Below are 17,235 nucleotides of genomic sequence, written 5' to 3' on the forward strand. Positions count from 1 at the left end.
AAAATAACCTATGTTTGTATGTTTTGACTTTAATAATAAATAAATAAATAATTAAATAAATTTGGTACCTAACACTAACCGATAAAAAACAAAAATAACCATGACATTTTACACTAAATTATGTAAAATTTTCCACTGGATCCAAATACCATAGTCGCATATTATAAAAGTAGAATGGTTTTAGAGAACGGTTTTTAAAATTTCGGGTTTTTGAGATTTCAAAAAATAAGGCTACTTAATTTTTAATATCGTTGCCATTAATCAACCCATATTTCAGTAAGTAAATTAGAAATAATTAAAAAGCCTTTCAGGAAAATTCAAATTATTTAAATCGGCTGGAAAGTGACGAAAGTTATGGAGGATCAAGGTTTAAGTTTGATCCAAATTTTTACTCTTTCGTGTCAGTCCAAACAAAAATCGGATGAAAAATTACAATGTTGTAAGAGATATAAGGCACCTTCTTTTCGCCACTTCTCTGCTCGCTATCTCTATGCTCGCTTAACTTGACGAACAATTTAATTTATGCCCGCTCTATTTTAGCGTTGCGAATATATGTTCATTTATACCAGTTCCTTCATCTATTCGCCACTGGCTAACGCTTGTTGAAAAGAAGATGCCTATAGTGAGTAAGCCTATATTTACTTTTACATCCTACTTTTATATACAGGGTGTCCGGTAGTAGAATTATGTTTTAAATTTAAAGTTTCTCCACATGGTGAAAAAAGTTCAGGTTCAGACCCAAGGATGATACATTTACAAGGTTTGGCCAATAACTATGGTGAAATAGAAAGTCGTGAGGGGAACTTTTGCTGCTACGTCAAAGGGGATTTTGCAGCAGAATTCTTCCGGCTCACATGTATGGACACATTCGTCCAATCAGTCGTTCAGACGTTAACGAGGCAACATGAACGAAGACATTCCCATGGCAGCCGGTTCTACGTTACCGGAATGACTCGCGTTTTTCCTGGCCGACTATAATGCCCGGCAGGATATCACCCTGATATAGGTGCGCTCATCAGAGGTGAAAACCGATTGGTTGTAGGTGACTTCAATGCGCATCACGATCTTTGGCATTCAAGCCTGCCAAATGATCGTAGGGGACAGCAACTGACAGAGCAGATAGACGATTCGACATTCAGCACTGTGAACGACGACGACCCAACCAGGGCAGTGGGTAATTGCAGCAGCTCGCCTGACCTAACAATAGCTAGCGCGGGTCTGATAAATAGCATAACGTGGCGACCTATGCTATCGCTTGCATCAGACCACTTGCCCATTATCGTCTCGATTGAGAGATCTGCCGACTTTGTTTCCGCTGCTGCTGCGGCTCGCTTCATCCCAGCTGGAAGTAGTAAGGACATTCGTCCCCATTTCCCAGCCGAAGCAGCCAGCTTAGCAAACGAACGTGACCACCTACGCCAGGCCGATCCCGGGGATCCCCGCATAAGGGATCTCAATTTGGAGATCCGGCAACTGGTAAATCAACACAAGCGGACTATATGGGTTGAGCACCTGAAGAGCTGTAACCTCACCTCTGGGGTGAGTAAGCTCTGGTCCACCGTTAGGTCCCTGTCGAACCCGACGAAGCACAACGACAAGGTGGCTATCACCTTCAACGGTTGCACTTCGTCGGACCCGAAGAGATGCGCGAGCTATTTTAGCCGGCTTTTTATACTGCATCCTCCGGTCGACAGAACCAAACGTCGTGCTACCGGAAGGCTGCACAAACTGACGAACGACAGTGCGCCACTTATTTTCTCCGGTGATGAGGTTCAGGGGGCCATCAACAAATCGAAATCATCAAAAGTCATTAGCTCTGACGGACCAAACGCGCTGATGCTGAAGCATCTGGGACCTCTGGGAGTAGGATTCCTCACAAGGGTCTTCAATCTGTCCCTGGCCACTCTCATCATACCTGACAAGTGGAAAGCAGAGAGAGTGGTCCCACTACTGAAGATTCGAAACAGCGTGTTTCCTGGGCCTACCCCTACCCCTACCCTTACACTGACAGGGCTACCATTACTGTTAAAACAACAAAAATGAAGACTATTGATTTTTTCCGTATATGTATTACCAAGACAATCTCAGGTTTCCCGTATACAAACCGCTGCCATGACCCCGGTTACGTTAGCCAATCAGCTGATTTCTTTCTTTGAAATTCGCTGGGAGCCGATTAACGGTCTGATATTGGCCACATCTTCTGATTTTTGTTTAATTCAAAATTTCTCCGTAATCCCTGAGCGTATGAGCGGGGAGGGAACCACATTAGTTTCAATATTCGTGCGTATTAATAAGTCACAATCATAGACTAGACCAGCATACAACTAGATGCGAAACTTTTTCCCCTGAGAGCGCTGTCAAAATATGCATTTTTTGTAGCATTCGTCAGTAATGCCACACCGGAAAAAACATTGAATGGGTATGTTTTAAACAAAAATTGAGAATTTTCAGTTTCCCATATCATCTGGATACACCTACATATTTGTATAGTAAACATAAGCATAATAATTAAAATACATACTATAAATAAGCAAAAAAATCAAAATTCGTTATTTAAATAAAATTATTCAAAATTGAAACACAAAAGTAAAAAAGTAATAATAAAGTAATGAAATCAAATATTGCAATTTATTAATATACAATAACATAAAAAGTGGCTAACACAAAAACAAATTTGTGAAATAATAATAATAATAAGTTAAAGCAAAATAAAAATAATAATAACGATTACTGAAGATAACCTTCAATTTTTTATAACTTTAAAAGTAGTTAAGAAAAGTGTTTGTAATTCAAATTCACCATAAAATATAACATTAACATCCATAATCCAACACTTAGTTTTTAATATTATAGAATTACGTATATAAAAAATATATTTAGCAATGTGTGATTGTATTTGACAGTGCTCTCATAAAAACATTTTATAACGCAAAAAACATATTTTATTTGATCAGAAATAATTATAAATATTAAAATCGCGACATTTTTCCATTAACGTAAAAACAAACTGTTTTCGTCAGAAAGAGTTTCGCGTCATATTACCCATGGTCACGATGTCGCAGTGGACGGGTGAACAACGTGCGCTCGCAATCGAATCGTATTTCAGGGCCAATGATTCATGTGCATCTGACGATGCCAAAAGTGTACCCGACGTTACGATCGTAAAATACGCACTTGTTTTCTTTGTAATAGTTATTGAAATAAACTTTATAATTAGTAGTATTTTTTGAATTAAGCTTTTAATGTCTAATTCTGCCACCGTATACCCTATACTGGATTCCACTTTTACCTCACTTCGCCTTAACATTTTCTTTATCAGTCTTCTGAATTAAAAACTTGTCAAAATGAAACTGGCAAGCTTTGTTGACATTTAGTTGATGATCCGCTTGGTTTTTTTGATTTGGGCAAGAAGGATAAGAACCTGCTGGCGAATGCGAGAATGGCTTATACATAGGCCATCACAATGAGTCCGAATGACGAATGCGAGAATGGCTTATAGCCCATCAAAATTATTAATCAGTATGACTGTTGCTAAGCCCCGCAACTAGAATAAAAAAAAATGATAAAATGGCGCGGTTTTGAATTTGACACTAAAAATCGGGTTTTTTTTCAGTTATTTAATCAAAAAAGTACGAAATAATTGACATAATAATATTTATGATTCTAGTACGGGCAATAGCCATTGATGTTGTGAACAACATATTAAACTTGCAGACGATTCGGTTGAATACTTTTTTGTTTTTTTACAGCACCAGGCTGAAAAAGTCGTTTCGAGATAAATGAGTTTAAAGTTTGAGGTACAGGAGCGCGCGGACCGCTCTCTACCTAGTTAATGAGCTGTAGAAGCTATAATATTGGGTTTTCCGCATGAAAATTTCACACTATATTCTTAAGATACTATATTTTCGGAATATCGAAAAAACAAAAAATCGATTTTTTGAAATATCTAGACCACCGGGTCCCCTTAAATAACAATTTTGTATCGCGCATATTTTTATCGATGATGTTTTTTATTAAATCAAATTAAATGCAGAAAATAAATGGAATTTATATGAATTGAGTCAATTCAAATGCATCCTTATCTTTTCGAAAAGAGCTTGAAATGAATGTGCGTCCAGATCTCGAAGTTACAGGGTCCGGCACTCCGGCAAGTGTAACCATAAATTTAGTTTAGGAAATTACTTTTATTCCGTTCAAAGTACTTAATGTGTAAAAATAATACAAAATTAACAATCAATGTACTTTTGCTCGATATGACCACCTTTTGTCTTGACTATGGGCTTGAGACGGTCCAGAAACGAATCGCAAGCTGCCCGAATGTGACTTGCAGATATTTTGGTGTACTCGCAGACAATGGCTATTTTCAGCGCCTCGAGACTGGTGAATCTTTTAGTTCGGACGTTGCTCTCCAAACTGGCCCAAAGAGAATAATCCATCGGATTCGCGTCTGGTGAATTTGAAAGACATTGTGTTGACATTATGAAGTTCGGAACGTTGTATTTTAGCCATTCTTGGTTCACTCGAGCTTTCTGAATTGGTGCCGAGTCCTGTTGAAACGTTCATGGTCTGCCACAGAAATGTTTGTTTGCCCACGGCTTCAAAGCAACCTCCAGAATACTTTCTCGATAATATTTCGCATTTACCTTGACGCCATGCTCGATGAAAACGATTGGAGAGCACACATATGCGGTTACAGCGGCCCAAACCATTATCTGTGGCGGGTGCTGCCTCCTGGTGGCCAATCGAGCACTCAAATTCTCGTATGAACGGTCGGTCAAATAAATCCTATCGTTTTGGGATTTTACGAATTGCTCAGTTTGAAAATTTTTCTTATCAGAAAACACAATGTTCGGAAACTGACAGCTTTCGGCCAAGCGAAGCAACTCAGCCGCTCTCTCAAAGGACCCATTGTGACAGCCCTATTAGTGAAAGAATGCAAGCCGGCTTGCTCAACACTGCAATGGTATCATTTTTTGCTTAACTTTAGTTAAACAAAAATAGCATTGGCCACCGCCATATTGCCGGAGCGTCCTATGAAAAATATTGACTATCTTGAAATAACAAACAGTTTTTTTAAACTAGCGACCGCAAAGCATTTACTTTGCGCCATTCACCCAAATACTAAGGTTTGTTTTGCAAGTAAAAAATATTTTTTAAAACTAGTTTTACTCATGAAAAGCTCGATTTTCGGTGCAGCTCAAATAGGTTCAGCTCACGTAAATCTTAATTTTTCCGAAATATTTTGTCGAAGGTCGTAAAATATAATAGTTTTTATAATTTCGATGGAAAAGCTCTACCGATTTTTTTGCATGTAGAACGATGCAACCGAAAGTACATACATACATTGAATCATTACGAGGAATTGTGTTGCATAAATATAATTCCAGTAATTTTCGACACGTGCCACATTAGTTTTCTCCCAAACAAACTGTGTATATATTTTATTTAGTTCAATTACTGCACTTAATTCATTATGAAAACAATTCATATGCTTTTGCGGTTAGTTATCTCCTAAAAACTATTTAATGATTTATACTAAGGCAAAGGCTATCATGGCACAATGGCTGAGTTGACAACTAATTTGTATGTACATATATGTATGTTGGATGCTGCATAGATGTAAAGTTGAGAGAACTGGTAGTTTAGTTTGTGTAATTTGGAAAATAATAAAATTTGTATACTTTATAATTTTAAAATCTCACAATACAGATAATTGAATTTGCATTTAAAAGACAAAATATAATAGTTTTTCGTACTTTTTACAATATTGACAATATTTTTCACGTAAATTTTTTTCGTACATTTTTTTATGAAAATTATGATTTCAAAGGCAAAATGATATTGTAGCGCAGCTCCTCTGCCAGCACTAACGAAAGGCCCCACTGAAAGGTGTGGTTTTCGGTATTCCACAAGTGTCTGCAATGCAGCTCTGTGATTTCACCCAAGCGAAAAGTACGTACAGCAAATACTGTGGCATTCGTGTGTTCCCTTTTCTGCTTTCTTTCACTGGCTTACTCCTAGTCGTTCCATACTCTTCAAAGTGTGTCTGTTCTGAGGCCTGAAGGGCTGAGCAACAGCTTACAATGCATCCATCTTATGTTTTCCTCCTTTCATACGCATGTTGCACCCTGAGTGACTTGCTGCTGTACGCATAAATTTTCTGATCCTTTCGTCCTTTGTTATCGTGCTGCCGGCAAAAATATTTCCCCCCAAGGTTTTGCGATTAAACTGTGAGGCAATAGATGGCATGTGATCTGTTTGTGTGTTTGCGTGTGTGTACATTTAAAGTGTGTACACCAAAGTTCATTGTATAACAAAAGCTTTACAAATCAAGGTTTCAAATGTTGTTCAAATTTCACAAAAATTTAATGAATTTTAAAAAGAGGCCATTAAAGTTTTGAGCTTTTTAATCAGCATCTTTAGATACGGTGTATGCAGTTTGAAACGGAATTTTATATATGTAAATAAAGTGCATGTTTGAAATCGCACTAAAACCGCATTGATTTTTGACAATATTTATTGCTGATGTTGCCGATGTTGAACATTTGCTTCCATATAAAAGATTTTCGAAAATGTTCTTTTCCGTTCGTCTATCTGAAACTTGTAACTCTTATTTCCTACGAGTTAATTTGATTCCAAAAAGCCAACCCAAATTAAATTTTAGTAAAACGTGCGGGGACTTATACAAGGTGAAGTCCAAAATAAACAAGACTGGCGTGATAAAAATGTTTTTGATGGTGCCATCTTTTTAATGAGTTAGTGCGTTGTAACTTCCAAGCTGACTTCCAGAGAAAGCTTGGTAACATTCAATGGAAGCGAAGTCATTGCGCCTAAAGTGTCAGTTTGTTTGCGTCTTCGGTACAAAATTGAGTTTCGAACAAAGAGCTAATATCGAATTTTGTTTTAATCGAAACATTTGAATTGATGAAAAAAGTTTATGGCGATGATTGTCTATCTCGGGCCAGAGTTCTGAGTGGTTTACACGTTTCAGAGATGGTTGTGAGGACATAAATGACAATGAACATACGGAACGCCCAAAATCAGTAATCACCGAAAATTCTATGGAAAGAGGCGAGGCCCCAGACGAGCCACCGCGTTTGGAGAAGTCAGAAATCAAGTCGATGTTCAATTGTTTTTACGATTCCAAGGGAATTGTCCACAAGGAGTTCGTCCCAACGAGCCAAAACGTCAATGCAATTTCCTATCTTGGCGTTTTGAAGCGTTTGTCGTATTTCATTCGTCGAATTCGCCCTGAATACCGCGAAGGAGGAAGCAGGCGCTTATTGCATGATAACGCACGTCTCATCGATCACTCTTGTGACTGATTTTTTTTTTACTAAAAATCGTATTTAGACCATCAATCACTCGCCGTATCCGCCTGATATGGCTCCCTGTGACTTCTACCTATTCGGAAAATTGCGTTTGGGCATGCAAGGAAAACGGTTTGTGTCCGTAGAGGCCATCCAAAATGCTTGTACCGACATCCTGAAGGACATTCCGGATTCCAATGCCAATGACCTGAAACACTCTTTCGTTCGCGCAAAACAGTGTATCGTGTCCAGAGGGGACTATTTTGAATAAATAAACTCAAAGTTATCAAAACAAAGCTTCTGTTATTTCTATTTTAGCTCAGTCTTGTTTATTTTGGGCTTCACCTTGTAAGTTCGGTCCAGATTGAATTTAGCCTGCCATTTGTTTAATTTTTTTTGTCTTCAATTCATTTTTATAAATTTTTTTCTCATTGAATATACGCACTGCAGAGGGTTGCACAGAGAATGGAACTCCATTTGAATGCAACTAATTACTAATGACGCAATTTTTAAATTTCTTTATTTTATGGTAAATTGAGCATAATTAAGGCCTTAATTGCATAAATTTACTAATTTTTTTAATTTACTAATTTTGCAATTAAAATGCCCAACAAAAATTCAAAATTGTTGAAAATGCCAGCTCAACCCTGACAATATGAAACTAATATTGAATGATTTAAAAAGTCATAACCGAAATCCAGCGAAATTCCTCATAACCGGACACTCACAGCCGCAGTGTTTTTATTGATAAAAAATTGTCATTTATTTAATATGTTGTACGGATTTATGAATATTTAACAATGTATATTATGAATGCAAACATACATACGAGTATTATGATTAAATATGTAGATAAAGTACATTGTACAATACGACTTGTTTGTTGTTGTTGCTTCCTTTGTATACGCCTACATACAAACTCTTATACGAAACACTTTGAAGCTTGCTGATTCTAAAACCGCTATCAATACAACTTGGCTCAAATATATTAATAATACTCGAATCTGTATTTCAAATAAACTAAAATTTTATGATGCGTGCTCAAGGTTGATCATTTTTATGGGGCGCAAGTTTGGGGTGTCGACGAACACGATTATTAAAAAATTATATTTTTGACGCCAAATACTCCGAATCATATGATTCACATCGAAACATATTTGCTAATGCAATATCTACAATACTTACACTCCGAGCACATTTGTGCTTTACTTTATATCACTACATATTATAAAACAAAGTCGCTTTTTCTGTCCCTATGTCCCCTTATACGCTTAAATCTTTAAAACTACGCAACGGATTTTGATGCGGTTTTTTTTTTAAAGATATATTGATTGAAGAGGAAGGTTTATATCTATATAATGTGAAGAAATATATAAAGGGAGCGTGGCAATCGGTCAAAATAAAATGTGGCAAAAAAACATAATTTTTTTGTTTTCACGGCCATAAGTCATAAACGAATCAACCAATTAAAATGAAACTTTCTTGAAGTTTAACTTTGAAATATTTACTTTCGTTCTGCATCAAAAAAAATAATTGATTTATTTGTTATTTAACCAAAATTGTTTAAACAAAAGCAGCTCTTTTTCCAAAAAAAGCTGTTTGTGTGTGTGTTCGCTGTCAGCCGAATGAAGCAACAGGCGTTAAGCGATAATCTCACCACACCTCATTAATGTTGAATTACATCGTATGGTGACGTATGTATGTATGTATTTACGAATCGCTCGCATTATTTCATTTCGGACATATGTACATACATATGTATCTATGTATGTACTGAATTCCATGTAATTATATGCACATACAATTTTACAGCGAAATAAAACGCTATTTTCAGGTTCTATATTAGTAAATTGCACATAATTAAAATACAGTTTTTGAATAGTTTTTATTGATTCGGAGCGCGTTTAGTTTGCTATCGATTCCATACAATAACATTTTTTGTCATTTACTTTTTACGACAACTAATAGCTTATTTTCGAAGCGATTTCAACAAATAGGTACAACATTAATCCTTATCCAATTAAATACCTTAAATACATTGTTGTTTTCATATAGATCTATGTATATGGCTCTTTACAGCATATAATTAAAAACAATATTTTTCAAGATATTACAACAGTAATTAGTAATTGAGATCTACCGGAAAAATTGCGTTAGCTGTTGCGTCATCCGGCATTGCCGCTACTCTTTTGGAAAGAGTCTTTTGGAAAGAGGCCGAACCACACACTCTACAATGAAGCACCCGCTGAAAATCGCCACCGATGATGATAACAGCGTCTGTAGTGTTTCTAGACAGAGCAATACAGGAAAATTGATGCGTGACTGCTCATTAATAGTCTGGGACGAAGCTACCTTGTCAAACAAGACGTCTGTGGAAGCACTGGATAGGACAATGCGCGATTTGCGCAACAAAAATGCACCTATGGGTGGATGTACAATTCTGTTCTCAGGAGATTTCCGTCAAATCCTACCAGTTGTGACTCGAGGAACACGTGCTGACGAAATAAATGCTTCGCTAAAAAGATCCCACCTTTAGTCGTATGTCCATAAATTAGAGCTTAAAACTAATATGAGGATTTCGTCATATTCACGTGAGAACAGGCTATTTCCAGACATGCTGCTAAAAGTTGGCAATGGAGAATTAACACAAAGTGAGGGAAGGATTAACCTAGAAAACCTTTGTGTTTTGATAGACAACATCCAAGAGTTAGTCAACAATGTCTATCCAGACATTGATAACATAAGTTATAAGACAATATCTTGGTTTAAAGAAAGAGCTATTCTGTCACCAACTAACGAACAAGTAGATAAAGTAAATAACTTGATTATTTCAAAGATTGATGCGCCGACGAAAATATACTACTCGGTCGATACTGTTCTCGATTTGGAAGAAGCTGTTCAATTTCCTACAGAATTTCTAAATTCTTTGAAACCGTCTGGACTCCCTCCTCACAAAATGGAGCTGAAAATAGGTTGTCCTGTTATTTTATTAAGAAACCTAAGTCCACCTAAACTTTGCAATGGCACGCGTTTGATGGTACAATACTGAAAACTTTCATAATAGAGTGCACAATACTCACAGGATGTGGTACCGGAGAAGATGTATTGATTCCCCGAATCCCTCTGATACCATCGGATCTACCATTCCAATTTAAACGCTTACAATTTCCGGTAAAGACATCTTTTGCAATGACCATTAATAAATCTCAGGGTCAAACCTTCAACGTTGCAGGCTTAGATTTGAGTGTTGACTGTTTTTCACATGGCCAACTGTATGTCGCTCTTTCAAGAGTAACCTCTAGAGAAAACATGTTTGTATTGTCTAATGACAAGAAGGCTATGAATGTTGTATATAAAGACATTCTGTAATATAGTAATTGTTGTAAAAATAAAATAAATAAATATGTAAAAATGCAAAAAGTTAATATACAAAAATGTAGGGTATGAATTTAAATATCCCAAAGATAGCAGGAAATCTTCATGCTATAAAGAAAGGGGAATTGTTTTACTCCAAATTTAACGCGTGCGGGCCACGGGCAATAATGAATAAGCCAAAACTACTGGATCGATTTTAATCATTTTTTCAGTGAGTGACATAGGGTATATATTTTATACCCGTGCGAAGCTGGGCGGGTTGCTAGTATATATATATAATTGGCGCGTATGCCCTTTTTGGGTGTTTGGCCGAGCTCCTGCTCCTCCTCCTATTTGTGGTGTGCGTCTTGATGTTGTTCCACAAATGGAGGGACTTACGGTTTCAAGCTGACTCCGAACGACAGATATTTTTATGAGGAGCTTTTTCATGGCAAAAATACACTCGGAGGTTTGCCATTGCCTGCCGAGGGGCGACCGCTATTAGAAAAATGTTTTTCTTAATTTTGGTGTTTTCACCGAGATTCGAAATAACGTTCTCTCTGTGAATTCCGAATGGTAATCACGCAACAACCCATTCGGCTACGGCGGCCGCCGCTGCTTTACTTTGTCTTGCGGTATTTTATGCTGCCTTCCTTGTTGAGGATACTGTACGCCTTTGCGCTTATTGGGGGAAAAAGTGGGAGGCGCATTAGTGAGATATGTTAAGTAAGAGACTCCAACTGGCAAGAGGAAATCTTTCAAGGGGTTATATACTTTGTGTTGGACTAAAAAATTGAACATTTTTTTATGGTATATTCTAAAAGTACATCATCTTAAAAATATAAATTTAAAAAATCATAAAGATCGGAGCACGTTACAGACCGTGAAAGCGCGCGACCTTTCTTGGAACGAGAAGTGCACGCAAAACTTTAGACGCGATTATCTCGAAGTCGTGGTTTTTGAAAAATACCGGCGCGGTGATCATTATTTATCAAACATTATTTGACCGATTTGCATAAACTTTTTTTTAATTATTCGAAGTTACAACGTCGAGAAACTGAACGGTTCACTTTTTATAAATATTTGCATAGTTCGCTGGAATTAATTTTTTTTTTAATTTTTCAACCCCTCAAAAATCGTTTTTTTGGTGCAAAGCGGTTTTCATATCGAGAACAATTTTTTTTGGGTAAATAAACCGTTCAGATTCACTAAAAAACATTTTTATACAATAATCATTTAATTTTTTTGATTTCAGTTGAGCTGCTCATGCGCTACCGTGATCACCGCAAGCCTCTTCAAAAAAACGGCGTTTCGGAGGAGGGGCGATATCAACAATAAATATATTAATAAAATTTTTTAAAATAAAAACACCAAAATGTATTCTTCGAGAGTTACCCTTCAGTATGATATATGCCTCATTTGAATAAAAGTTCTAAAACATATTTAAAAACAATTACGACGATCGTCCATTTTTTCGGGCTCACAAGGTATATAACCCCTTAAACTAACCTAAATGCAAGACCTTTCAAAAATGTACTTTCTACCGCCTTTACAGTTTGTAACTTGGGTGTCCCTGAGAACATTCAACATGTCATAGGCATCCGACAAGTTTATAAAAATTTTCGTTGAGAGATTTTTTTGGTGAAAAGGTGTTAGTTAATATTAAAATATCCGAAATGGTTGTGATTATAGAGCTTCGTATAAATATTTATCCTGCTGTCTCAAATATAGGGAAATCATATGAAATGAATTTTCATAAGTACTCTTGGAGTTTAAGCATCATATTTTATGCATACTGTAGTTTTAGTAATTTTTTCATTTTAAAATAAAACATTTGAACCTGGAACCCTTGAATTAAAAAGGAAGAAAAATGTGCCATTGTGCCACGCATTTTAAATCATGCCGACTGACAACATATCAATGTTATAGTCATACGTTCTACTATTTAGTTATAAGTACCCATTGTATGTATATATAAATGTAATTATCTTTTTAAAACAAAGAACATGAGTACTAAATAACTACACTACTACTTTGATGGAAACAATTTTGTGATAGTTGATTGCTTTTGATTTCTAAAATGGCGCCATATTTTTGATGTGTTAAAAAGCCACAAAGTCAGTTTTGGCAAACAAGTTTTTATGCTTCATCGTATGGTGTCATGGGCTCACTTATTTCTTCATTACATTCTTCTTTCTACTTCGGAATCACTTATGTATGCCCATCATAACGCTTTTTTCTTCAAATTGTATATCTCTGTTTATTGTTGCCTTCAATGCAGACATTTTGGGCTTTTCGGAGAAAACTGTCCAAATCATTCGCCAATTCGAGTCCTTCCTGAAATTTAGGATAGTTTGCCAGTGAAGTGTCCTTTTCTGGACCAGAATCGGGAATGCTTTCAGAAATTTCTGAAAATTTTGCTTTACAGAAGTAGTTTTGGATTGTTGTTGTTTCCACTTTATTCCAAGATGTTTTATGAAATACACAGCTTGAAGTACATTAATAGAGGTTGACCGCTCCTAGGCTGAGCTTGTAGTGTCAATTTCAAATAGCAAACAATTTAAAAGTAAGCTTCCATAAACAATTTAAAAATCGTGGATTATACCGCGATGAGGGGGATGTATTACCGGCGTTGTGTTTGGAGGGGAAAAAGAGGTTATTTTAGTCAAGTTTAATTCCCTTTGATGAGAAGCAAAAACGAGAGCATTTTTAATTTTTGTGGTTTCATATTTCTGTTTTGCTTGGGATTTTTTTTAGGTCTGCCCGTTTATGACGGATTTTTTTTAATAAAATGGTTTGGAACATATTGTTCGCGTCCGGTTATCATGCTGTCTGGCTATTGGGGATGATATTTTAGGGGAAAATTAAGGGAAAATCTGTGGGCACGAAATTTGTGCGTTTATAAGGACTGTCTGAATTTAAAGAATCTGATTAAAATTACAATTTTTTCTAAATTAAAAGGAAATTATATTGCACAAAAAAAAAAAAAAGACAAATAGCTATACGAATTTTAGTGACACGTTGTATGAGTGAAAATTTTTTATTAATTTTTTTGTTTTAAAACTTTAATTGAAATTTTTGAAATTGAAATTTGAATAGGTCGAGCCAAGGAGCACCAAGAGATTAGGTGGCTCCTAAAACACTCTGGAAAGAGGGTAGATCGTGAAGAAGGGAAGGAGAAAAGTATCAGAGAAAGAGTTAGGAAAGAATAGAGACAGAGATAAAAGTAGTTAGTCCAGTCAGAATTTTTCAGATTCTTTGGCAAATCTGTAAATATCCTTCAGCTTTAGAGAACGAATATTACTCATTCTCACGACATCGGAATCCAAAACTCGTAGCCTTTCTGTAGCAAAGGCAGGAAACTCACACAGAAAGTGCTCAGTGCTATCCGCCTCCTCCAAGCACGACAGGCACATCAGGCCCTCAATGATTCCAGTGGTGGTCATATGCTGACCCCATGGGTTGTGCCCTGTAATAATATCGACCATCAACCGAACGCCTTTCCTTCCAAGTTTTAGTAGAAAGTTTGACAGTTTTGTGTTGGGACTTGTCACAAAACACTTTGCAGTCGCTGATCCAATTCATGATTCTTGCGAAACTGATTCCGATTATTGGCTCTGGTTCTTGTGGGAGAACCGCTGATCCAGGGTTGGCCAATTCATCGGCATTTTCGTTTCCTTGAACACCGCAGTGTTCTGGAACCCATATAAGTACAAGCCTGTTCTGTCTTGCGACAGAATTAAGTTTCTTTATAATTTATTTCTTAATAATAATAATTTGTAATAATTTAATTCTTAATTTCATCCAGAATGCTCTATTTTGATGATACATAAAAGAAAGTAGGTTTCGATAACATGGCAAAAGGAAAGAGCTATACGATTTTTAGTAACACTGACTGCATATTTGAATACATATTCTTTATAAATTGTTGTTTTCAAACCTTACACAATTTAATTATTAATTTCAGCCACAGTGCTCTATTTCGATAATAAATTAAAAAAAGGGAGGTTTACAAAAACATAAAAAAAAATCCTGTACGATGTTTAGTAACCCTCACTGTATGTAAGAACATTTTTTACAAATTGTTGCTTTCAAACTTTACATAATATAATTTTTAATTCCTTTCAAAGTGCAATATTTTTCAATAATGAGAAATATATAATTTTTCACACTAATTTGTCACTAATATAATATTTAAATACCTACATGTAAGTCATCATCATTATTTATTTACTGAAATATTTATATATAATAAATGCACATCTTTTCGAGCGTGTGCTTCGAATTTTGCCCATACTTTTTTCGTCTCTTATTAATCATACTTTGTATGTTTTATTTATCCATAAACATTGTCGTAGCGGTCGCATGCGCCGACTGACTTTCGTATTTATTATATATCTACATACATGGATGTGGAAATACATATTTACGTATAAATATATATATAATGCTTGTTTTCAAGTGTACAGACATACGTTGGATACCGTTACCGTACCTTTTTTACCCTATGGCTTTGTTGTTGAGCTCGTCATTATTGGTGATAATACATTTTCCGTTTACTGAAATTGTGTCCAAAAGGCAAACAAAGAATTAAACAAATATAAGTTCATATGTGTGTGTACACAAATGTAAGTGTGCATGCGCGGGTGGATTTCTTGTAGTTATTTTAATTGTGTTTCCTGTGATAATATATTTTTTTAATAAAATGCATTTATATATAAGGAGTAATGTAGTTCATTAAATATGCCATTGTTTATCGCGCACCAACAGACACATACATCCATACATATTTATAAATACTTTCTTGTTTATGCCAAGATATGAGTTTCAAATTGAAATTAGGATAGTATCGAAAAAATACGTTATCAGAAGCAGTTATATCTGTAGAATTTGCTGAATGGGGGCAGTGCTTCTGTATCTGTTCACCAGGGGCTAAATAGCATATGATGAGATGCCATATTGTCTGATTTCTCGTGGCTGCATTTTGACTTTTTTTTATAAGATGGATGGTGCCAAGGCACACTTAACAGGTAGCAGTGGTAGAGCAACAAAACAATGAAAAAAAAACGAAAAAACGAAGGCTCTCATCATGCCAGTGCTAACGAATGGCGCAGAAGCTTGGACGATGACAATATCCAATGAGGCGCGTCACTTGGAGTGTTTGAGAGAAAGATTCTGCGGAAGATTTTTGGACCTTTGCACGTTGGTGACGGCGAATATCGCGGGCGTTGGAACAGTGAGCTGTAAGAGCTTTACGACGGCATAGACATAGCGCAGCGAATAAAGATCCAGCGCCTTCGTTGATTGGGTCATGTCGTTCGAATAGATACAAACGCTCCGGTTCTGAAAATATTCGATGCGGTACCAGTTGGTGGTAGTAGAGGAAGATCTCCTCTGTGTTGGAAAGATCAGGTGGAGAAGGACTTAACTTCACTTGGTGTGTCCAATTGGTTCCGGTTAACCCGAGAAAAAAACGACTGCCTTGCTTTGATAAACTCGGCCAATCTAGCGTAAGCGCTTATCGCGCCAATCAAGATGAAGAATAATTGGTAGAGCAAAAACAACAAAAGCAATGTATTTTTTTTTGTTTTGGTCCCTAGAATGTAACTTTAACAAAATTTGAAAATTTGATAATTATGATGGATGTGACATTTCTCAGGATTAAAATAATTTCAGGCTCCTATTATGGTAGTTCTTTAGAAGTCGTCGACTTGGAATCTTCTCTGTTGATTTGTTTTCGCGAGATTAATATTCAAATATGTTGGTCCCAGTTTCATAAAGAGGTGGCACTTAGAGTTCGTCTCAAACACCTTACTTAGAAAAATTCAAGAAGAACCCAGTGGTCGCATCCGGTTCTTCCAAGTTTTAAGCTTTGTGCTTCCTGAATCGTTATAGATTTATTCTTCAAAGTATTGTCCATTCAGGTAGCCGGCTACCACTTTTTCCAAATTGTTTTGCTACGAAACGACTTCGCATCTTTTTAAACGGTTCATGAATCGATCCAATTTTTGGCTATTTTGTAAGAAAGGAAGTTCTGTATCTAGGGAAGGGACGGTACCAATCACAGTGGTTTTGAATCTTTTTCAATTTTTATATGTTTGGGGCAGATAACAGCTGCCTCACTATTTGTAAAACCAAGCATTTTCTTGGGTTTTTCCAGTGTCGCTAACCTATCTTTTCAAGAGTTTCAATCCTTTGTCGTTTTCGAATGAATAATTTCGCAAGTAGCGCTCTGGCTGATTCCAAGTTCTTTATTACTGCTCCCATTACAGATTACACTTTTTTACTACTGCTCCGAGCTATTTGCAGTAATAATAAACGTCTTTATTTTGAGCTTTGGCTTGGCTTTCACTCTGTCTGAAACATAAAATTCGCAAATGAAGCTAAACCAAATTAAATGAAAGACGGAAAGTTCAGACAAATAGAACATCAGCTATTTTGAAACTTCTCTGAGCTCTGCTCACTCGACGAAAAATTTGCATAAGAAAGTAACAACAAAGTTTTCGATCAAGAGTTGCCGCTAGCGAGTATGGTTACACCTGGTAAAACTGGTATAATTCATTATTTTCAA

General features: G+C 36.2%; 1 protein-coding gene across 1 annotated transcript in view; it reads left to right on the plus strand.

Annotated features, from left to right (window-relative positions):
- Positions 1–17,235, plus strand: part of LOC128863035 (TATA-binding protein-associated factor 172) — a 42,786-nt gene that overhangs the window by 14,977 nt on the left and 10,574 nt on the right. The gene's annotated exons all lie outside the window — the stretch shown is intronic.

Source organism: Anastrepha ludens, chromosome 2 (assembly GCF_028408465.1).
Source record: "Anastrepha ludens isolate Willacy chromosome 2, idAnaLude1.1, whole genome shotgun sequence".
NCBI classification, from domain to species: Eukaryota; Metazoa; Arthropoda; class Insecta; order Diptera; family Tephritidae; genus Anastrepha; species Anastrepha ludens.